Genomic DNA, 23,980 nt, shown 5'->3' with positions numbered 1-23,980 from the left:
TGATCGGAGTATTCTCGTTGGCTTGTAAATTTTTATTTTCTTTTGTAGGAATTCAGCTCCTTGTCCGCTATTTGCCCTGTGTGTTATGCACATTGTTTTGAAGGTGATGCAATGGTTGACTGGGAGCCAATGCAGTGTTTTTAGGGCTGGAGTCATGTGGTCTCTTCTGGATAGTTTGATGAGCAGTCTGGCTGCTGTATTTTGAATCTGTTAGTTTCTTCAGAAGGTATTCTGGTATCCCGAGAGGCTGTTTGCATAGTCGATTCTTGACACAATGAGGGCAACGATTGTGAGTTTTTTTGTGGGTGAACGAGAGGAAAGGTAAGATTCTTCTTGCCGTGTGAAGGGGGAAGAAGAATTTCTTGATTATTGCATTTGTGATTCTAAGGTTAGGGTGTTGTCCATCAGGACTCCCAGATTTTTTACTACCTTAGATGGTGTGTTGGTGCGGTTCCCATTTCTGTTGGCCATGGAATGTAGGTGGTGTTCTCTTGGTTTTTGGATATAATCATGATTTCTGCCTTCCTGGGTTAATTTTCAAGTTGTTGGCGTTCATCCAGTTAAAGACTTCTTTTAGGCACTCGAATAGGGTTGAGTGATCGGCTTGAGTGTTTTCGATTTTGTAGAGGATTTGAGTGTCATCTGTGTAGTTATAGCATGTAATTTTGTATTTTTTGAAGATTCCGATTACTGGAGTCTGGTAGATGTTGAAGTACAGTGGTGATAGTGAGGACCCTTGTGATACTCCACAGTCCTTAACTCGTGGGGTGGATTTGAAGGGTTTTATCCATACGGATTCTGTTCTGTCTGCTAGGAATTATTTAATCCACAGTAGAGCCATGTCCGTTATGCCTATGTCTTCTAGTCTTTTGGTTAAGGTGGCATGGCCAACTGTGTCGAATCAGGGCTGAGGTTGTGTTATAGTCCGCGTTTCTTTTTAGGTCATCCCAGATGGACAGTAGTGCTGTTTCTGTTCCTCTTGCGGTTCCGAAACCGACTTGTGCTTGGTCTAGCAGGTGGTATTTTTCTACATGTTCTTGAGTTAATTTGTATACGTAGGTTTCAAGGAGTTTTGCTGGGTAGGGAATGCTTGAAATCGGCCTGTAGTTGGAGAGGTCTTCTTCGTCGCTACTTGTGTTTTTTAAAAGCGGTTTGATATATGCTGTTTTGAAGCTTCTCTGTACAGTTCCTGTTGCTAGTGATATATTTAGGAGGTTTCTGTAATACTCTGATGGCGTTCCTTGTGTGAGGAATGATTTGTAGATGTCAGGGGGGCAGGGATCCATGGGTGATCCTGCTTTCTTGCTGCATTTTACCAGCAAGACGAATGCCTCTGCTGATATTTCAGGAAAGTTTTGGAGTTAGTGCTGTGGCTCTGTGTTAGGTCCGGTTGGTTGAATGTTATGGTAGGTTGGTCTGTTTTGTAAGATTTGTCGGATGTCGTTAATTTTGTTCTTGAAGTGGTCTGCCAGGTCGTTGCAGAGTTTCTCTGAGGGGGTTGGGGTGTTGTCGCTGCCTGGTGGGTTTCTCATTTCTTTAATGATGTTGAACATTTCTTTTTGTGTGTTGGTGGCATCAGTGATTCTGTCATCATAATGCCTTCTCTTCGCCTTTTGTATTTCCTTCTTGCATGCCGGGATCTGTTTCTGGAACAGTCTTTTTTTGTCTGGGTTGTATTCTTTCCTCCATTCCAACTCCATCTTCTTGTCCTTTTCCATGGTGCTTAGTAGTGGGGTGAACCATTTTGCCTTTGTTCTTTTTTTTGATGGGGTGAATGGTTTTTCCGGGGCGATCATTTCAATTGCATCAGAAATCCATTTGTGAAGTAGCTCAGCTTTCCCATCTAGGTCAGCCAGCTCTAGTTCTGTGGTTGAGGGTTTGGTTGTCTCCAGTTTTTTCGAATAGGTTACTTGCTTTGATGATTTTCCAGTTTCTTTTTGTGGTGGTTATGGGTTTGGAGGGCTGGATGCAGACGAGTTGGTAGTCTGATCAAGAATGGGATGATGAGATGGTCGTTCCACAGAATTTGTATCGGTGATGCCATGGTGATATGTTTTTCCTTGGTGAAGATTGCGCCGAAGGTGTGTCGTGCTGAGTGTGTTGCCCCTTTGACCAGCTTTCATAGTTTCATGATTGTAAATTGTTCAATCAGTGAGTTTTGGGAGTTGGCGCGACTTTCTTCAAACCAGATGTTGAAGTCCCCCAGAATGATTATAGGTTTGTGCTTGATGGCTATGTTGGTGATGGCTTCTATGAAGTTATCGACGAAGGCTGTATCATATGTCGGTGGTCTGTACACCGGGATGAATATGATGTTGGTTTTTGGGTTCGCCGATAGGTGTAGGACCATGGTTTTACAGTTGATGATGTTGAGTGGTTCATCTGTTTTTATTTTCAGGTGTCCTTTGAATGCTATTGCGAGGCCCCCTCCTTTTTTATTTTTCTTGTTTAATTGAAGGTATTTGAAGCTGGTTGGGAGGCAGCTTTGGAGTGTGATTTTGTAGTTGTCGTACAGCCATGTTTCTGTGATGAATAGGATGTCAATGCCGTGGTTATAGAGAAGGTCAAAGATCTCTGTTGAGTGTTTTGACATGTATCTTGCATTTATTAGATTGCAGTGGAGTTTAGAGGTGTAGTTTGGTTTGGGCTTTATGTTGGGGTCGACTTCTGATCGGTGTTGCGGTTTCCTTTCTGGTCGATCTCTAGTTGAGGTGTTGGTTCAGATGCGTATGTGTCATCGAAAAGTTCTTCTAGGTTCAGTCTGGAGATTTTTTTTTCATCAGGTTCTTCTTCCAAGAATTGTGGGTGTCGAGTGGAAGTTCCTCTTGTTTTGATGATGTAAGGTGTTATTGCGACGATTATGTTTTTGTTATTTCTAGCATTCTCCGTTCTTCTTCTGCATGCTTGTGTTTGGTTGCTTGCTGTTGCCGATTCTTGCATTGGGTTGGTTCGTTCTGGAGACCGGTTGTTTGCGAGGTATGGAGTATAGAGGGATTTGCCTCTTCTCTCTGCGTTGGCTCGGGTGTCGTTCCTGTCTCTGGGAGTGTGTTCTACAGTTGTGAGTCTTTGTTGCTGTTCTGGTGTGTTTGTTCTTTCTGCTCTTTTTCTTTCCCTCGGTACAGGTCGTTTGCGGGCATTTTGAGGTTGAAAGTTGTTTTGGTCTTTATTTTGTTTGTTGATGCAGAGTTGATTTTTTGCTTTGGTCCTGCTGTCTTGTGGTGTTGTACTGGGTGTAGGGAATTGTCCGCTACAGGTTTGGGCTCTGTCTGTAGGTGGTCTTGTCAGCTGGTATTGCCGACTTGTTTAGTCACTGCCTTGAGTAAGGTAGGGGAGGTTTGTTAGGGTTAAATTGTTGGGTGTTATCGGTGGCTGTCCTTAATGTGCATCTCCCTGGACGAGGTTCAATGTGGTGAGGCAACTATGTGGGGTTAGGAAGGATAGCTAGTAACTACAGAATTGTACTAATTGGCGTAACTAGAAGTCACTGTGTCATTTTATGAGGCGTGAGCTCCTAATCACAGTATCACTCCACAATAATCGGTCAATGATCTCTGTCTCGCTCCACAGTGATGCTTTCTAGATGTGTGTTGGTCAGTCACATATGAGCGTCTTGTATAGTGGGAGAGAGGCCTACAATCAACAATGCAATTGTAAGTAGAGCACCTGCAGGATTGGAGGGTCCTGTAGAGTGGGAGACAGGCCTATGCCTGACAGATCAGATTGGTGCACAATTAGGTTTGAGACACAGGTGACCAAATGATCACAATGCTAAACACAGCTAGATTTGAGACAAAGGTGAAGAAAACAAATTACTAAATTAAACGCAGCTAGATTTGAGAGTCCTGTATAGTGGGAGAGAGGCCTACGCCTAACAGGACAAATGGGTGTTGTACTACTACACGGTTAGGTTTAATAGTGTGATGTTGAGGAAGGCAGCAGAGGTGTTAATTATTAAGGGGTTTTAGGTAGATTTAATTAGTGGTTAGACTTCCAGGGTAGAGTAATTGCTCTACTCCCCACCTAGACCACTCCTACCTTACTGGTCCTGGTCGTTGCTGGTTGACAGCTGGCCACTGGCTTCCGCTGCGGACACTTGCCGACACAACCTGGAGCCTCCTCTGTTGGAGCCGCCCTTTGCTTCAGGGTCCTTAGCTGCAGGGGCTGCAACAGGCAGAGGACTGCCCTGGGAGGGTCACTTATGGACAAAGATCCTGCCAATCAGGGGAGGTGGGAGGGCTGGGAGAGGGATGGAGGGTGGGGAATGAGAATGGAGCACTGAAATGGGCCAGGTGAGAGCGGGCCTGCACGTGGTTTGGTGGGGGCTCAGAAATGAGTTTTGGCCAAATTACAGGGGAGATGGGCCAAAGACACTCACCTCGGTCGCCTGGATGGAAGAGGCGCCCTCAGGTGGATTCGAAGGACAACACTAACGTGGAGAGGGTGAACAAGCCGGGCGGGAGGGCGGGGAAGGAGAATGGAGCACTGAAACGGCCGGGTGGGAGTGGGCCTGCACGCGGGTTGGTGGGGGCTCAGAAACGAGTTTTGGCCAAATTACAGGGGAGCTGGGCCACAGACACTCACCTCGGTCGTCTGGATGGAAATTGTGTGCAGAAAAGTGCATATCTTGGACAACCCCATGCAGAATGAAAAATTCCATGTCCTGAATGGTTTTACCACTCTAAACAACAATTTAAAGAATTCTATATGGGCCTCTCAGAATGTTGCAGACTGTATAATTACCCCCATGCAGTATTCCTGAAGGGATTACAATTGATCCTCTAAACAAGCCCCCAGTATCGGTATACAAATTACCATATTCCTTGTGTTCACCCCCGCCCACAAGATATCCCTCCAGCCCAATACATTTCCATTGAAGGTTCAAGTTGACCCAGCATTGTAATATCAATAAGACCATCATTGAAATGTACATCTAGGTCCACACTACACCTAAACTGAGAATGGAACCTCTGCTCTCCCCTTTTGCCAGCCTTGGTTGCTTGAATATCCGCTGCTGCAAAATAGCCCAGTCTCCATCCCTGCAGGCTCCCTGCTTCCTTTTATGGATCTCCTGCTAACTGCTACCCTCGCTGTGTACTCCCCTCGCTGTGTACTCCCCCATGAGTTGTAAAACACCCTGTTGCTTCCCGAAGGTAGGCCCGCACTCAAATATCCTGAAAATTCATTTTATTCGGTTGAACTGCATGTAAATAAACACAGCATTTGGTAATAATTGCACAACTGCAAACTCCAGAGTGTATACTCGTGGCGGAGGGGGAGTTTGGGGGGAGAGGGGGACAATAGTATGCATTTGTCTATCAGGCTCGCTCAAAACATCAAACTTGGCTGCACATTTAAATTTTGTCACAGATGGCTCAGAAAACACAATCTCTTAGATGGTTCAAGGATATGACAGGGCCCTGCGGCTGCCCCTCTCTCGCTCTCTCATCTAAAAAGCACCAAGCGTCCCTAGCCCTGGTTGAGCAAAGAAAGTATCCTCTTTCTGTAGTTGCTGGAGCATCTTAGACTAGGCTGGCACAGCAGTTAGAAGCCATCAACTATTAGGAAGGGAATATGGCACGCATCAACGTTGCTGAATAGACTTGCTTTCAGACCTCGAGACACATTGGGATCCCAAGAGTTAATTGCTCCCACCAAAGGCCCTGTTCCCAATAGTGAGGGGATATGGTCAGGCTAGCTAGTCGCAAACTATGTCTCCACCACATAGGAAAAGGAAATAATTCAATATTAGGAGCATAAAGATAGTGCCTATTAACTTTTTCCACTGGGTACCTACATTATTGAATGAGACGTTTTTATTTTTTTTAAACAATTTTAAGAAATATGTATTGATGCTCATTTAATCGGTCACATACATCTCAACATACCCATTCCATTCTGGTACTTGCAGTCTTTTTTCCCCACCATTACAAAACAAGCACTTCAAGCCCCTGCATGCACTTAAAAAAAAAAAAAAAAAACATTTACAAAAACAGGACTAGGCTCGCGTGTCCCCAATGGCATTGGGCATGCCCGCCTGCAAGATCCACGCCGCAAACCCATGCACCTCACCAATAAACCAGCATGGGGAAAACAGAATGGCCACACAAGTCCTGCACACCAACATGGATATGAATTATATGGCAAAACCATGCTGCTAATTGTCAATTTCCAATTCATACTAAAAAAGCACAGGGCTGTTAAACCAGTCACCCTTTTCTATTCGTTGTCCTTGTGGTGCCTGGAACGGATACTTAAACAAGAAACCTTTATATCAACTCGCAAACATAACGAAATACTGAAGGACAAAGAGCCGATTCCACGTTTGTTGAAAACTAGGCTAAAGAATGCACGGCGTCCCCTGCTGTTCCATTTAATTCTGTATCCACTGTACGGACGGTGCGAGCCATGCATCAACTCAAGTGCTCATTGGGGGACAGTGCTGAGCGCTCCCCGCGCAGCAGTTTATATTTCCATCAAATTCAGTGGCAGTAAAGGAAATAGGTATGCAGCGCTGTGCGCACCTCTAGACCGGATAAAGGAGTCTGCTTCATGCGAACTTGGGCAGCGAAGGGCAATGGCAGCGTAAGTGTGCCAGAGCGCAGTACTACCCTGCAGTCAGAAAGCGAGGACGGCGCAACCCTGAATACGTGGGTACAAAAAAAAAATACTATATATTTAGTGTCAAAGGTCAGCTTTTATTTTTTGCTGCCTTACCTAACAGCAAGACAACCCCCTTCAAATGGATCTACCAGCTGAGAGGCTGAGCAGATAAATCACTACTGGGGACCTTCAGCATGAGGGAAAGGTGGTCGCACTGTAAGGCATTGGGCTGGCTTGTACCCCGGCATCATCAACATCCTCATCACCCTCCATGTACTGTGCCAATACACCTGAATCCAATAGTGGCATGAACTCCGTTGACAGCCTTGTCATCAACAAGACGTATTAGCTGGAGGGACCAAACAGATCCAGGAACACACTGTGAATGGCCTGAACAGCGATTGGGACCGCGGTCAGCTACACGCAGTGAAGAATGGATGCAACAGTAGCGTTCAAGCACATGCATGTTGCGCTAGATGGATGCTCTCTGTAAAGCTGTTCCGCAGTGAAGCTGCCTTGATTTGAAGGCTCGATCCAGCAGGACTCATGATCCCGATCTCCACAGAGCACTCCTAGCCAAGGCAACCCCACCGCGAGTACAGCTGCTCCCCCAGTTGCCATATTATAAACGCCCTCCAGGTCAGCTCATGGAGTATCCCATTTCAAATTACATGAACCCCACCCCAGGTTTCTTTATTGCATGGTGATGTATCTAGACTTGCCCATGTCCAGATTCATGGATCTCTCTTTAACTTTACAACAATGTTTATGAAGTGAAAGTAAAACGTAGGTTATCTTAGTGTAAGCTATTATTTATGGGGTGCAACCCTCACTCTCCCCCTCCAACATAGGAAACAACCCTCACACTCCCATCATCCTCTTTCCCTCTCAATAAGTATATATATATATAAAACGTACTACTGTTGCTAGCGCCGTAGTATAGTAGAGATGAACGCAAACTTTATGTAGGAAAATGCAAAGGGGTTTCCCTCGTATTGTTGTAGTCCATGAAAGCGTACTATGGCTGGCCAATTCCAAACACGAATGCCGCATTTTTCATCAACATGTTCATAATTACTGATTTGTGCACAGGGATGTCCATACAGGCTGAATACACTCCTAGTCTGAATTAGTAAATAAATGCTGCAAAAATAATCAGCCAAACTGGAGATAATCCTCTTAAGGCCACAAAACGTACTGATAGTTCCAGACATACACGGTAGGCGAGGAGGGACAAACGGTACTAAACTATACTGCAAAATACCAACGTCCAAATCCCCAACACACACCCCTATTCCCGCATGCATAGTAGCGCCAGCGGACACCAGAAAAAAATATTCAACAAATTGAAATATGTTCTGTAAAACGCACAAGATTGGCTGCTGCACAAAACACACAGAGGGTCCAACTAGACTTGTCCGATGCATAAACACGCCTGCAGCCCCCAGCGCACACCTCTTTATTCATACACACTAGGGTTAGAGGCACACAATTCTCTATATACAATCATCCCCATATTAAAACAACAATACACATACATACATAAAATGACAAGACATCACTCTCCACACTCACACTAGTACCATCCTAATATAAAATTGTTCTCTCACTGTTATTTATTGAAAAGCCTGCCCTCACCCATATAGCTCATTAAACGGTCCCAAGATTTCCCAATAAGATTCTTCTCAAACCTGTTTCTGCATCATGTACTTCTCGTAACATTCTGAGGAGTACTATTCCACGAACCGCACAAGTTCATCTGCACAGTAGAATCAGAGACACAAAACGAAATGCAAAACATTGAGCAAGAGCCATAGGATGATCCTACGCACCCAACGCATACTTCCAATAGGTCACATGCAAATCATACAAAATCTCTTAAAAAGCTAAAAATCAGTGGGAAAAACAACTTTAAAAATGTAAGGTTACAACCTATAAAAAGTTAAAATCTACAATCGTTTAGCATGCCAATATTATGTTTTAAAGGCATTATTAAAACACTACACATAAAATAAAACCAACATTAAATCCAAAGTTGCTAGAACCTTAACTCACACTGGGCCTCATTACAGGTCGGGCGGTCCGGAATTAACAGTGGCGGTAAACCCGCTGACACTGTTAATTCCGGACCGCCCGATCCCGACTCCTGCAGGCGGGAGGTGATGTTCCCGCCAGGTATGACCTGGCGGGTTTAACATCGCCCGCCTGCTGGCGGACGTGGAAACACCGGCACCATCACGAGATGGTGCCGGTGTTTCCACGTCCCTATTCCCATTGAGTCCTAGGGGACTCAATGGAAATGGGGATTTACCGAATTCCGCCTCCGGAATTCCCGGGACACCAGGGTCGTAACGCCCCGGGAGTCACGGAGGCGGAATGGTAATACGAGTCCAGCGGTAACCGAGGCGGTAAAACTGCCTGGTTACCGCCGGTCTCGTAATGAGGTCCACTGTCTTGGTCCCGACATGATGGCTCAATTTTAGGGCCTTGCCTAGTTGGCTTCCTTTATTCAGTATAGATGGTAACGGTTTCCTACATTGTCTTATACGGGTCTCAGAGTTTTTTATATCAAGGGTACCTAGGAAGCCTTGATCCTCCACGTTCACAATGACGTATATAAAAGTACAAGTGACCAAGGCTTTTATGTCACACACTAATGACTTCAGTACATTTCTAAAACTGAACTTGTCAATTTGTTTATCCATACAATAAAACATCTTTATTTAAAACAATTCATATATACATATTCTGTGACTCATCTTTAAGCCTTCATACAAATTTATATAACAAACAAGAACACCTAATTTCATTCTCAGACACAAAAAAACCTTGTTGTGCTAAATTGGGATCCATGGACAACATAGATCTACCCTCTCAGTGCAATTTGTGAGAAAACAAAACGACTGAGTCCATGACAACTTTGAAATCCTGCTCTTGCTAGAACTGCCCTTTGTTTGCAGTGTCGATTGTTGCTGTATTTAAAGCTGACACAGTGTGTTTCGGCCATCTCATGAAACAAAACGGTGGTTCCCCAGATGTGCTGCCTTCATCAGGGCGTGTTCAATTTCTAATACACATACGTGTATTTTGTTTCTACAAAAAATGACAAATATATATGTGTGCATTACTAGCGAGTGGAGTGGGACATGTAGATTCATATAGGACGACTCAATGAGTCAGGGGTAATTCACTTTGGTCAACAAATGAGCTGATGGGCATCCTACCTTTAGCAGTTGCCAGGCCTCAAGAGGGGGTTCCGAGAGCCCTCCTGTATGGATAGAAACTGACAATATCCGGACCTGTAGATCACTGTATATAAATAAATGATATAGCATGTATATCAATATCTGCAGACTATCGATGTTCTCAAGCCCCTATTCCCAAATATCACTGGGTGCTTACCTGCACAGTGCAGGATGATCCCTCCAGGAGCTGATCTCGGATTTTATGGTCGATAATTGAAACCGGGGGTACCTAACCAGTGGATCCTACAAATAGACAACATCTTTGGATAATGGTTGGCCTGTACCCATCTTCCACTGGGGGTGGAGGATTAAACTATACGGCCCTATCCAAACGGTGAACCCCGCCCCATCTGTATGGGGGCCATATACCGAGGTGTCCCAGCTCTACTGCGATACCCGCAAAGGGGTGTAGCACAGTGCGACTCATATCTCAACCGAACGTTATGGACCCACCTACGGATAGGCAATGTGCCACATCCCGCTGCAGGATCCCTGGATACAGTACACACTGCGGTAGCAGTCTGTATAGATCCAATTGTCCTCAGTGTCCTGTGAAGGATCATTGGTAGCAAAGAAATCCCACACTCTCTAACCTATGTCAGAGTAGCTAAATGCCGGCACTACGGGACACAACACTAAACCTGTGCGATGAGCTATTAATTAATATACCGTTTACAGCTTCAATTCCCTTGGAGTCAAACAGTGCTGCAATGCGTGCCAAACCACCTGTCTCCAACAGACGTATTACTCCCAGGTGTGACAGTCACAGAATGAGCGCCCGCTGACTGTCTTAGTGGGTTGGGGCTGGTTACTTAGCAACCGACTAAGACAGTCAGTGGAGGACACCTATTTGTAGGATCCACTGGATAGGCACCCCGGTTTCAATTATCAACCAGAGAAGCAGAGATCAGCTCATGAAGGGATCATCCTGCACTGTGCAGGTAAGCGCTCAGTGATATTTGGTATAGGGGCTTGAGGACATTGATAGTCTGCAGATATTGATATACATGCTATATTATTTATTTATATACAGTGATCTATAGGTCTGGATATTGCCGGATTGCATCCATACAGGAGGGCTATCAGCACCCCCTCTTGAGGCCGTGCAACTACTAAAAGGTAGGATTCCCATCAGCTCATTTGTTGAAATAAGTGAATTACCTCTGACGCAACGAGTAGTCCTAAATTAATCTACATGTCACGCCACTGGCTACTAATGCACACATATATATTTTTCTTTTTTGTAGAGATAAAATACACATGTGTATTCGAAATTGAACAGGTCCTGTTGAAGGCCGCACATCTGGGGAACCACAGTTTTGATTCATAAAACGGCCGAAACACACTATCGACTTTAAATGCAGCAAACAATCGGCACTGCAAACCTAGGGCAGGTCTAGCAAGAGCAAGAATTAAAAGTTATTCTGGACTCAGTCTGTTTTAGTCTGTTTTTTATCTCACAAATTGCACTTAGAGGGTAGATCTATGTTGTCCATAGATCCCAATCTAGCACAACCGGGTCTTTTTGTGTCTGAAAATAAATGTGATGTTCATTGTTTGTTATATAAATTTGTATGAAAGCTTAAAGATGGGTCATAGAATGTGTTTATATGAATTGTTTTAAAGAAAGATGTTTTAATCTAGGAATAAAAATATACTTTGTAGAACAAATTGAAAAGTTAAGTATCAGAAATATACTGTAGTTATTAGTGTATGACATAAAAGCCTTGGTCACTTGACGTACATAAAGTACATGTTACACAGTGACATCTTGTCATGTTAGTTTTGGCAAATTCGAATTTCTGACATGCAACTCCTCCCAAATGTTGTTCAAGGCCAAGGGAAGTAGGTAGAAGGGCTTTGATATTTGCGTTTTCTTGGGCAAGGCTTAAAAATGCCCAGCCTCACCATGGCGCAAGTAAATGCCAGACATCGCCCCCGGTGCGGCAAAAACCTCTCTCCAGCGCCCTCTTTTTTCGATATTGAACCCCATAGAATACAATGGACTCTCACAATCCAATTGTACATATAGCTCCTCCAGCTTTTCCATCTCATGCCTTCCTGTGCATCTTATCTATCCTCCGCCCTCATCCCAAGTATCCATTTATTTTATTTATTGAGCATTGGTATGGCGCATATACAGCAGAAAGTGTTTCCAGGCACCACAGGACAACAAGTGGGGGGAGTGGATGGGGGAGGGCAGAGAACAGAGGAGAAACAATAACGGTCCTACTAGGCCTTGTGACATTCAGATCGTGCAAGTGCAGTATCAATAAGTGAAGGGGGGCAGGTGATGACAAGGGAGGGAGAGGTTGAAGGAGGGAGAGGTGCTGGAGGGAGGGAGCCCAAGGGGCTGGGCAAGTGCTAAGGGGAACCCAGGGGAAGTTCCAGGTGGAGCAGGGGTAATGGGGAGGGGAGGAGAGGAGGGGAGAACCAGCCAAGGAAGGTTAGCCAGGGAAGGATGCCCAATGGCAAGTGCTGGTAGGAAGGGGTGAGAGGGGGAAGAACGGACGAAGGAGAGCCTGACCCCAGAGACTCATAAGGGACGCAAGCATCCAATTGTAGTGGCAGGAGGAGACTAGCAGGGGAGGGGAGAGGGGGAAGGAGGAGGAGAAAAGGAAGGTTGTGAGTAGCTTCCGTAACTTAAGGAGATCTGGCTCAAGTCAGAGAGGGGCAGGCAGGCCGTTCCAGAGGGAGACTCGTGCCGAAGAGAGGGATCTACCCCACACTCTCTGCTTGGAAAAACATCTGCAGAGAGTTGGAGCTACTGGACGGAAGAACTCCAGCCAGGAGGTATTTACGGATAAAGAGTTGTATGTAGCAAGGTCCCAGGCCCTCAGAAAGCCTTGTGGATGATGCAGAGGGTCTTGAATTTGATCCTTGCAACCACCGGGAGCCAATTAAGAGATTTTTGGGCTGGAGAGATACCGTCCCTAGGCTTGAGGCCAAGGATAAGTCTTGCAGTCCTATTCTGGATAAATTGAAGAGGGCAAAGTGAGGAAAGCAGCAGATTAAGGAAGAGGCTGTTGCAGTAATCAAGTCTTGAGAGAATCAGAACTCTGGAGACATTGAGTTTCTAGGGGAAGGTGAAGAAAAGGAGAATGCCTCTGAGGAGGTGAATCTGATAGTGGGCCTTCTTGGCGGTTCCATGTGTTAATATCCCCGCAAAAATATCGCCATACAAACATATCGCCATATTTTTGCAGCGATATTAAGGCATGGAACCTGCAGGGGACACCCCTGCAACCCCTGCATCATTTGTAAAGGAGCAGGGGACATCCCTGCAACCGCCGTTCCCAAAGACCCCCCAAATTATCCCCCCCAAAAATATCACCTATGGCCGTTCCAAAGACCATATATACAGCAATATTTTTGGTGGGGATAATACGTAGTGATATCTTCTTGGCAAGGTAGGCGAGAGAGGAGTAGAAGATGACAGCCAAGTTTTTAGCCCCACATGAGGGTGAGGGGAGGGGGCCCAAGGAGCGCGGCCAGAGTGTCGGAGGGAAGGAGGGAGTAGGAGTCCTGATGAGAAGGATCTTTGTCTTACTGGCATTAAGGCAGATATCGTTAGCAGCACACCATGCCTGAATAGCAGCCAGACAGTCTGGAAGGAGAGATGAAGCTTAAAGGAGAGCTGTGCGTTGTCAGCATAACACTGGAAATGATTAGAGAAAGTGGAGATCAAGTAGGCAAGATGGGCTAGGTAAATGTTGAAAAGCCACGGCGAGAGGATAAAGTACTGAGGGACGCTGCAAGGGGCCTGGTTGAACTTGGGAGGGCCGATTCAAGAGGAAAGAGGTTAACCAATCAAGTGCACGTTCCGTGATGCCCAGAGTATCACAGAGCCGATTTATGAGGATGGAATGATTGACCGTGTCAAAGCTAGAGGACAGATTGAGGAGAATAAGGGCAGGAGAGTTGGAGCCACGATTTGAGAGCAAGTCATCACAGAGTGTTCACAGGTGTAGGCGACTTTGCTCCGCCCTAACACTACTAAATGTTTCATCATACTCATCATTTGTCTCTCTGACATGTAAAGCATTTCTATGCCATAACCTATAGCAGGAGGCGCTATACAAATGCAAGATAGCATAACGTGCATGAAGCACATTTTCCTTCAGTCAAAAACTAAGTTAAAAGGGGATTTTGAAAAATGAAATATTAGAACGTTGGTAACTGAATGGTATCTTTCTCCGGGTCTTGGTGGAAAGTCTGGAGGTGGTGTCACTAATGGTAACACCATGTAAGCACGTTTTAACAAATATTTGCTAGATCATTTCTTACAGGAGACAAGATGCTGATAATAACCCTTACTTAATCAAGGTTTGGGCGTGCCGGTGCTGTTAAATTATCTGATTCCTAGGAATAATCCCTTGAATTTTTTGCACTTTTATTGTTTTGAAGATATTCTCTTCACTTTGCCCTTATGAATTTATGGCTTCACATATAAGGGAGAGGCTAAGCATTGAATCTAGTTGGCTGTTTGAAGAACTAGGATTAAATACACATGGTTTGTATTTTTTTAAGAAAAATTTCCACTTTGTACATAACACCTATTGTTTGGCGTTTTGCTGTCAAAAATATTTTCTTTTTCACCATTTTTCGATTGGTTATGCTTGACAAAACATGGGCTTCATTTTTGTTTTCAATTTACTTTGACATGGTTTATTTCAAGTGGTGATTACAACTGGTGTAGTTCTCCTCCTGTTTTTCTACTAGTTGCTCTACTAAAGATGGAAATGAATTCTTGGGGCAAACTAAAATGAGTATTGGATTATATTGTACGAATTAATTGAATTTCAATGAAGCATTAAAGACCAGTGGAAGGTTCACTATGAGATTATAGACTCAACACAGAGAATTCCGATTGGCTGAGGGGAGGGATCTAATGAAATTCATGTGATTATTATTGTTGGAATCAATAACAAGGAAACTTTTCTTTTTCCTTCATTATATATGCTCTGCGAATTAATGGCAGCATCCCCCCCCACTTTGGATAAACATGGTTTATGTACCATATTAAAATGTGATGTTGTGCTAACCAGAATAGAAATGTATGCAATTGGCCTCTGCAGTGACACTTGCATAATGTGCAGAGTGACATCTGGCAGGGATGCTTGTACATTACCAAGGGATAAGAAAGCGGTTCACAATATTAATCCCAGTTACATAACATCAGGAAGTCGAGATTGGTGATCCATTTAGGATTTGAGTAGAGAAATCCTCAAGTTAGGACCTACAACATCAAAATAAGGGATAGTTCTTGAAGAGTCTACTTTGTCCAGAATAGACAGGAGAATTTTCAGGCACAACAGCAAAAAGCCTACAGAATGGGTGTAGACGGTAAGGCATACAGACCAGGGGTGAACACCAAATGCAGGGCTGGTTTAAAACAGGCATGAGATGCTAGGTCTAAAACAGAATACAGGTATTGGTTTAGACTGGCTAACTAATAGAAGGACAATGACAGCCTCCTAGAATAGGATGGTACCAGATTGTAGTAGAACAGAAAAAGGAGACATCTATTAATAAACACAAAATGTTAACAGAAGTCAAAGAACATGCTAACATCTGGTAAAAGGGACAAGGGCTAAGAAGAATCCAGCCAGGTCACAAAAGCCAAGAGCGACGGTGGGGAATACACACCATGCGTAATAGGCAATAGCTGAAGACAAACGTAGAAGAAAGCACAAGAGATATTAGGACATGGGAGTCACGAATGACCATGGATTAGTGAATTAACCCATCAACAAGCCTGTGAGAAGATAAGGGTGCTTATCAGGAAGAAATATGCAGAGTACGAATTACTAGCAACATTTTGGTTCCAGAAACAATATGGGTTGGAGCAATCGGTAAAAAAGAAGAAAAAATAAAGATGAAGTAAGAACCAAAAGAAAAAAACAGGCATGTCAAGTAAGAAGATAAAGCTTATACAAATGTTCGCCTTCATTGGGTGAGGCAGGTAAGATATCAAAATAATAACGTCCAGTCTTGTGTACGTATATTGCCGAGATTAGGATATGACCTCATATGACAGCAGACAAATGACACTGGTTTCTTAAGTATATGTTCATGTTTGTTTATTTATACAGTTCCAGTAGGTCACACAGGGACAAGCAAGTAAGAACAGGAGCAACAACTCGTCCATCCACACCCCAGCCAGCTCACTTGCCAACTGCCAACAATGGAACTCACCCAACACATATCCAACACTCCACACCAAGGTTCATAAATCCAGAGAGCTTTAGCTTACATGAACAGGCTGGCAGACTACTGTAATGTATTTACTTGGAGCTTTGATTTGTGAACATATCAAAATGGTCATAAAATATTGTGTTGGAATAAGAGGTCAACGCATTTGGGTAAAGGCTCTAAGAGCTGAATTTTTCACCATTTGTTTTAGGTAAGTAGGTAATTCATCATTCCTAAATCTTGTTACAATGAATTCGACTTCAGTTTTTCTCATCATATGGTGGGTAGGCTGTAATTCTAGCACTTAAGGTTTATGAGGCTAAAACTGTAGGGCTTGCACTATATTGTCCTTGAGTGTGGACTATCATCATTTTTGATCAGATAGCACTTACTGAAAGACAGTTTCTTAAAGCTATTGTGGGGGTTTCTTCAGAAACTGCAGAGGAATAGGTGTATTTTGAGACTACTCTCACCCAATTTCCTTTAAACATCAATATATGCTTATGGGTTTCAATATGGGGCTAAGAACATACTCAACTGAAATAGTTGATTTTAAAGGGGCATTCTGAATTTAGAAAATGCTCAGAACACTCCATGGTTAGGCTGCGTGAAGATCTCCCTTTTCAGATATTGGTTTTGCCCATTTGTTCTCACCCTGGATCTGATTAGCAAGAGCACCGAGTATGTTGAATAAAGCTTAACCCTCCAAAAAATGCCAAATCTTTATGTTGTTAGAAGATCAAAATGTTATCTACCTCATCAATATAGCACTGAGCTTATGATGGATAACTAACATTAAAATCTAATAGATATGCAGGAAAATTCAATTACCAAGCTTGGATTTCACAGACTTCCCCGTTCCTGATTTAAACAAGCATGGAATAATTTGATGGTGTCTGCACAAGTGATAATATTTCAATAGAATATAATAAGCACATCCTGTTTTTTTATGTAAAAATTGTATAAATTACCACGTAAACACTTTTTGATACCCCTTGTAAAACAACTTCTGAATTTTAGGAAGTGTTGTGCAGCTTCTTTTGCGATCATGAAATCCCAAGATGTACGTTTGTTTTCCACTGGAAGGTCTTCTGATCCATGTAATGTATATTAGGAAAAAAAGTCGATCACGGTATAGCCTAATCTGCATAATGTTTATTACGATATAGACCGATGTGTATATATCTTATCTAGCGTTGGTATTTTTTGTAAGTAATAATTTTTATGTATGCTTAGGTAACAGTTTTATGAATTTTACATTCAAAATAATCTTGACGAATGAACCAGTTCTTGAGAACCGCTCCAGAGCAGCAAGTCTTCAACTATCTATAGAAAAGGATGAGGATATTTCACACATGGCTTCACAGAATCAGAACGGCCAGGGTAGGAAAGAAACCTTGCAGATTACTACAGGACTAAGCCATTTGAGAACATGAAGAGGTGTGTTGCATCCATTCTAGTAATCCAATTGTGTAAGGTTACCGACTAGAAAAATATAACATCTATAGACATTAGAAAAGACAGTTTAAAGGGTATAAAACAGTCCGACAAAATAAACTATTTCCCTAATACAAAGTTCTTCGAACTACAAGGTGGGCTTCACTTTACACTACGCCACCAATACACAAATCTTAATTGCAATATTAAACAGCTTACATCAATACTACAGTTAAGGTGAGTGTTCTGAAGTAGTGGTCTAGGAAGAGTTGAAGTTTAATTTGTAGTCAACTGTTGTATTACAGAGATAGTTGATTTGGACTGGGGTCTGGTACCTTAAAGTAGTCATTTCCAACATTAGTAAACTTTACATATGTAGTAACCATAACACAGTGAAAAAAAGAAGTCAACACAAATATTTTTTATCATCATCATTATAGAGACAGCCATAGCATTGTACAGTTATGGCTATGTTGGAATACCGGTAGAACGAGCACATCTTTGAGATGCTAAATGCTTTGGGACTGTCAATGAAACTGTACAAAACTTAGCACACAGCCAATCATGAAACTGGCAGGACCTGCAGTATGGTGGGAAAGGGGGGTTAGGAGGTGTGTCTACTTTGGCAGAGCAAAACTAAAGGAGGGCCCAAAAGTTGGATTTCACAATAACATTAGAAATGTTTTAGGTCTCTCCTAAGAAACAAAAAATTATCAAAATAGAGCAAAAAGATCTAACAATATTGTAAGTAGTAGTATCATTTATACAGCACCTTTTCCCCATTTGTATGGCCTCAACACGCTTGTGGTGGGAAGGCCCTCAGGGACTGAAGTCCAGGTATGGGAAAATTCTCAGAAACGTGTGTGTGCGTGCATCTGCCCAAGATTAGGAATTAGGTGGGCTGGTTAAGCTCCAGCAAGCAACCCAAGCAGTCAGTGCATATGGATGGGTGCTGAGGGACATCACGACAGTGCGCTAGTGCAAGAGACTCGATATGTGACCAGCTAGGCCAAATATTATTGTAGATTGTCTATGTATTCTAATGGCAGAGGTGTTGAGGCAAGTATGGTGTAAGGAGGCAAAACAGTTAGGCGTCCAGCTAGACCAAATTTGTCGGTCGCAGCTGCATTCTACAGTGTGTGGATGGATAGGGTTATAGTTAAATAAGTATGAAGGATACTAAAAAACGATACTCTGGTAGGCCGCAGGTATTCTTCAGGACACTTTAATCAGGTGACATCAGGTACATCAAGGAGGTGGGGAAGTACAGAGGGGAGCCCACTGGCTCCCACCACCCAGGCTACATCTTTCAACTGCCCTGGGTGGAATCACATTCAACCTCAAACATTCCAGACACTCACCTCACATAACATTCCATTCATGACATTGCACCTTGCATTCACACACCATGCATTCAGGGACCAAGCAGGAAAACCAATCGTAACAGATAGCGTGCCTGTGGAAGATGGCCATCGAAGTAGTGCGTTTATACGTACCTTAAGCTCAGATAGAGCTAATCTTTTATTTCGCTGTGTGAGCCAATCGTCTGTGTGAAAAGACAAGCTACCCACATAGGCTCTTCTAGGCACTATAGACAGGCTACCCTCAAAGTATTCTAAGCGTAAATAGGTTGGCTATCTTAGACCGTCTTCTAGGCATGGCAGACAGGGTACCTTAAGATCTAGGAGTCACAGGATTTTCTAAGGCAATAGACAGGGTACCCTTATGGTCTTGCTCTATCTTCCAAGTTCCATTATAGGCTACCATCAGGGATCTTCTAAGTGCAATAACTATGGCTAACTTATAGATCTTCTAATTGCAATGGAGAGGTTACCATCATAGATCTTTGAGCGCAATGGACAGGTTAACATTATAAAAAGATGCAGCCCAAAGAGCCCAGATCCATCTAGGTGGAGAACCCTTCCCACCCTCCAATCCGTCTAACCTTCACAGATCATCTAACTGAAATACATGTGCTAACCTTCACAATTTCTTTTAGAGCAGTACATGTGCTAGACTTCACAGTTCTCAGTGTTTGTTTTTGAAGTTGGTGCTAAGGCCATCTGTAAAGGCTGCATTCTCTAAATTGGAAGAAGGCAGGCTGGCCTATAACATCTTCTAACCGTAATAGACACTTGTCGTCCTTGAACGTATGATTCTAATATCAAGAACATTCTGAGCGATTTATCAGCAATCCACATAAATCTTTTGACAGGAGATGGGCTACCAGTATGGGTCCTCTAGGTGTACAGCAAAGGTGGGATGTAATGGACGGGAACACAGTACTGTGTGCCCTGGGTGGCTAATCTAACATATTTCTTTGTTAAAGTTCCAGCTACCGTCAAACTGTCAGGAGCTTTATGCAGGAAGCCTGAGCGCACCAGTCAGAGTGAAGGCGGCCAGGTGGGCTGATGTGTGTGTGTGTACACCGTCTGTGGATTGAGTGTGTAGGGTGGACTGGCGCCACAACGGCTGGCATCCACCTGTAGGTGTATGCACACATGACTTGTTGGTGTTTAATTCGAGTTAGACTGATTAAGGTGAATGATGATGCGACAATAGAAAGGATTTCAGGTTGCCGTGGGGGAATAGCCAAGTTTTGAGGGCCTTTCTAAAAGGAGAGATAGCTATCAATGATGGGGAGTGCAAGTGAGTTCCAGATGGCAGGGGCTTGGATGGAGAACTAGGTAATCCCAATCTGGTACAGTTATAATTGGGGAAAACGAGGAGAAGAGCAGAACCAGATCTGAGGTTTCTGGTGGGTTGATAGGGTGGGAGCTTAAACTGGAAGAATTCAGGTCCGGTGTTCTGGAGGGCATGGTGAGTGGTGCACATGGGTTTGAAGGTAGTCTGTCAGACGATAGGGAGCCAGTATAGCACTCTGAGTGCAGGCGAATAGGTTCTCTTGGTGAGAGGATAAGGAGGAGACGGGCAGCCGAGTTTTGGATTCTTTGGAGTTTCCTGAGCTGGTAGGTCAGAGCACCCAAGTAAAGGGAGTTTACATAGTCTAAGCAGGAGAAGATGATGGCAAGGATAGCAGAGCTTTGGTGTGGGAAGGAGAGGTATGTGAAGATTCGCCCGAGGGTACGTAGTTGGAAGAGGCAGGTTCTGGATACATGGAGTTGATGTAATGGAAGAGTGACCGAGTCCATCATGCATCCAAGATTTTTTTTTACTGAAGTGGATGATGTATGGGCGGGATCTAGAAAGTGTGGTCAGGGGATAGGTTCAGGTAGGAGAGCAGATTTGCCGCATACTAGAATTTCCGTTTTGTCGGGGTTGAGGAGGAGGTGGTTGACTGTGCTACAGTGGCCAATTTCAGAAAGGCAGGAGGAGCGTTCAGGATCGAAGGGGAGGCTGACGACTTGGGGATCTTGATGATGATCTGGGTGTCGTCCGCATAGTTGTAGCCAGCCCTAAAGAGAAGGTGTATCGGCCCTTTTACTCCATAAAATAAGCAAATACTCCCCAAAAATAAAAATAGTGAGTACAAATACTCCCAACAAAAAATAGGAATCAGACACGTAGAACTTTGTGCCCCTGCTTTCACCCACACAGCTCCATGGGTACGTTTGGACTTGTAGTGCACGTACTAACACAAAAAGAAAATATTATTACTGCCTGATCGGAAGAAGTAAACCTGTATCTTTCAATGTGCATAAATAACTAGGTTCAAAGAAATAATAATTACAAAAACATTTCCATTTTCCAGTTGAAACAGATTTGTACTCCCATTGAGAATTGAGATGAAGTTTTTACTCCCTAAAAATAATGTTTATCCCAACTTCCAAATCTTAGCTGGAGCACCGATTGTAGCAGATGAGGTCAGGAGAACGCTTGAGAGCTGGGAGAGGGCAATTGTGGATATTGAAGAGTAGGGGAGACAGGGAGGCTCCCTGTGGGAACCCTTTTGAGACAGGACGAGAGAGGAGAAAGGGGAGTAGCAAGATTTGCGAGTGTCTCATAAGGAAGGTGGAGATCCATGAAAGAACAGAGTCTTTGATCCCTTGAGACAGGAGACTGTATGCAAGTATGGTGTGGTCAATGGCGTCGAAGGTAGCAGATAGGTCGAGGAGGATGAGCGCTGCACATCCTTCAGAGTCCCCTGTTCTTTTTTAATTCATCCCAAACAGACACCAGGGAGGACTCAGTTCCCCAGAGGCGTCTAAAGCCAGACTGGGCTGGGTCAAGAAGGTTGTTGGTTTCTGTGAAAAGGCAGAATTGTTTTTACGCAGTGCGGTCCAACAGTTTAGCAGTGAAGCAGGGGTTGAAGATACGGCTGTAGTTGGAGGGAAGGAGGGAGTCAAGGGAAGGTTTTGCGAGGAGAGATTTGAAGGCCTCCAAGAATATACCTACAGAGAGGGACTGGTAAATAATGGACCGTGCAATGCTGCCCGTACAAGTTTCCGATAAGATGTTCTTAAGAAGGGTGGGGGACAGGGTGTCTCCCGGGGAGCGAGAAGGACAGCTTTGTGCTAGACGTTTGTAAATTTATGGTGTCAGATGGGGGTACACGTGGTGGGGAGAGGGAAGAGACGGAAGGCATCAAAGCTGGTTTGGAGAGGATAGAACAGTGTCTATCAATAGCAGCATTATTGAAGTGTTCAGACAGAACGACACAGAGGAATTGCAAGGGAGGGGTTGAGCAGCGTAGCGTCTTGAATTCTGTGATGATTCTGTACAGTTCATGGCTAGGGCAGTTTGAGATTTGTTTCCCATGCAAGGTTTGTTGAGGTGTGGAGTTGGTTCTCCAGGGCCATTCCAGGCGGTGCTTTAGGGTTTTGAGAGATTTGAGGTGGATGTATACCACTTGGGGTTGGGGCCCGTTCTCTGAGAGTTACGTTACGGAGTGAGGGGGGTGGGGGGGTGCTGGAGAGCCAATGGTCGAAATGTTCAATGGAGGGAGGGCCTTCCTTGAGTGATAGTGCTAGGAGTGATTTTAGGAGGGAATTAGCTATATCAGGGTTAATGGTGACTTTATTCCAGAGAGAAACAGGAGGCAGAGGTTGGAGGGGAAGGCTGGTGTGATGGGAATTGGAGGGTGGGGAGGTCAAGAGGGAGAAGATGATCACAGAGTGATCTGTACAGATTAGTGGCCACAGGGACAGGGTGATATCAGGTTCGTTGAGCTCAATATTGTGGCATGGGAGTATCCTGTGGTGTGGTTGGGTTAAGTTGAGGGCTTCTAGGTTATCAGTGAGGGAGCGAGTAATGGAGTTTGAGGGAGTCAAACCAAATGTCGAAATCTCCTAAAACGGTGAGAAAAGGGTGTTGAATTAAGGTGGCAGTTAGGGCATCACTAAGGGAGTCTGCACAATTCCTGTTGTAGGCAGGGGGTCGGTATAGAAGTAGGAAGCTGTGAGTGACGGAGGGTAGGGAGAAGGAGCTGTATCTTTACTGCCAGTGATTCAGTCAGTGCTGTTGGGTAAATTATCCTTGAGTAGGACTAAGTGGTTGTGTTTGAGGAGGATGGCCAACCCCTCCCCCTCTACTGGATCTATTCTATACAATTAGGGTGTACCGCGGATGGGAAGGCCTTGTGTGCAATAGGTTCGTAATCAACAGCGAACCAGGTCTCTGTGATGAACAGGGCGTCCGGGTTTTCGTCCGAGATAAGATTGAAGACGTTATATTTGTTTTTGGAGACGGCCCTGGTGTTGATGAGTATGCAAGAGAGCAGGTTCTGTTTCTGGAGAAGGAATGGGTTAAAGGTAAAAGTGGGGGTCTGACCAGGCGTGGGAGGAGTTGTGTTGGTGTGGGGCAGGAAGGGTGAGTGGTGGTAGCAGCAGTCAGGCAGGCGGTCAGTTAAAGGAGTGAAGGGGGTTAGGAGAGCAGGGTAGGATCCCAACTGGTAGGGCATTGGTGTTTTGGGGAGAAGAGCGCTAGAACAGGGTTGGGGTGGGAATATAGAATTGAGTGGAATAGGGAGGGGGTAAGGAGTGGGATCTCGGATGGAGCAGAGGGGAGAAATGAGAGTGGGAGGACCTGGGGTGAATGTGACCAGCGCCCTTTCGAGAACGTCAGGGGGCCAACAGGAGTGTGAGCGAGTGTGGGGGGGGGGATTGGCCAGGGCATCCTTTGCTACACTTAGGGATTGGAAGTGAAAGTTGATGAGGGAGAGAGGAGGTTGTTAGGGTGCAGAAAGAGAGGTGGAGAAAAGGGGATAGGTGTGTGGGAGGGGAGTTGGGTGGGTCTGAGGTGGGTGGAGAGGAGAGATGGAGAGGGTGGCTGAAAGGGCACGTGTTTTGAGTGCCAGCATGCAGAGGTGTGAATATGCATGGAGGGTGGTTGGGAGGGCAGCGGGTGGGTGTGATAGGGGGCAGACAAGCATTGAGCTGTGTGTGGGAAGAGGGGGGGAGGGGGCTGTGTGGAAGGAGGGAGGAGGATCAGGGTGGGAGGGTGAAGGACGGGTGAGGGGTTGGCTGGATAGGGCATTATTTAGGTTTCAGGATCACCAGCGTTCAGCTCTAATCAGAGAAGTGTGTGGCATGGTGGCGGGGTGT

At 44.6% G+C, this 23,980-nt stretch overlaps 1 protein-coding gene and 1 non-coding gene across 2 annotated transcripts in view; both read right to left on the bottom strand.

Moving 5' to 3' along the window:
* BCL7A (BAF chromatin remodeling complex subunit BCL7A) overlaps positions 1 to 23,980 on the bottom strand; it is a 158,760-nt gene that overhangs the window by 99,439 nt on the left and 35,341 nt on the right. The window lies entirely within an intron of this gene.
* Positions 8,851 to 8,977, bottom strand: LOC138496882 (small nucleolar RNA SNORA49). Its single transcript, XR_011278340.1, has one exon. It is a non-coding gene; the product is annotated as a small nucleolar RNA SNORA49 (small nucleolar RNA).

This window comes from Ambystoma mexicanum, chromosome 10 (assembly GCF_040938575.1).
Source record: "Ambystoma mexicanum isolate Mex_15411 chromosome 10, UKY_AmexF1_1, whole genome shotgun sequence".
In the NCBI taxonomy this organism is placed as follows: Eukaryota; Metazoa; Chordata; class Amphibia; order Caudata; family Ambystomatidae; genus Ambystoma; species Ambystoma mexicanum.
This window is presented reverse-complemented; position numbering and strand designations above follow the sequence as displayed.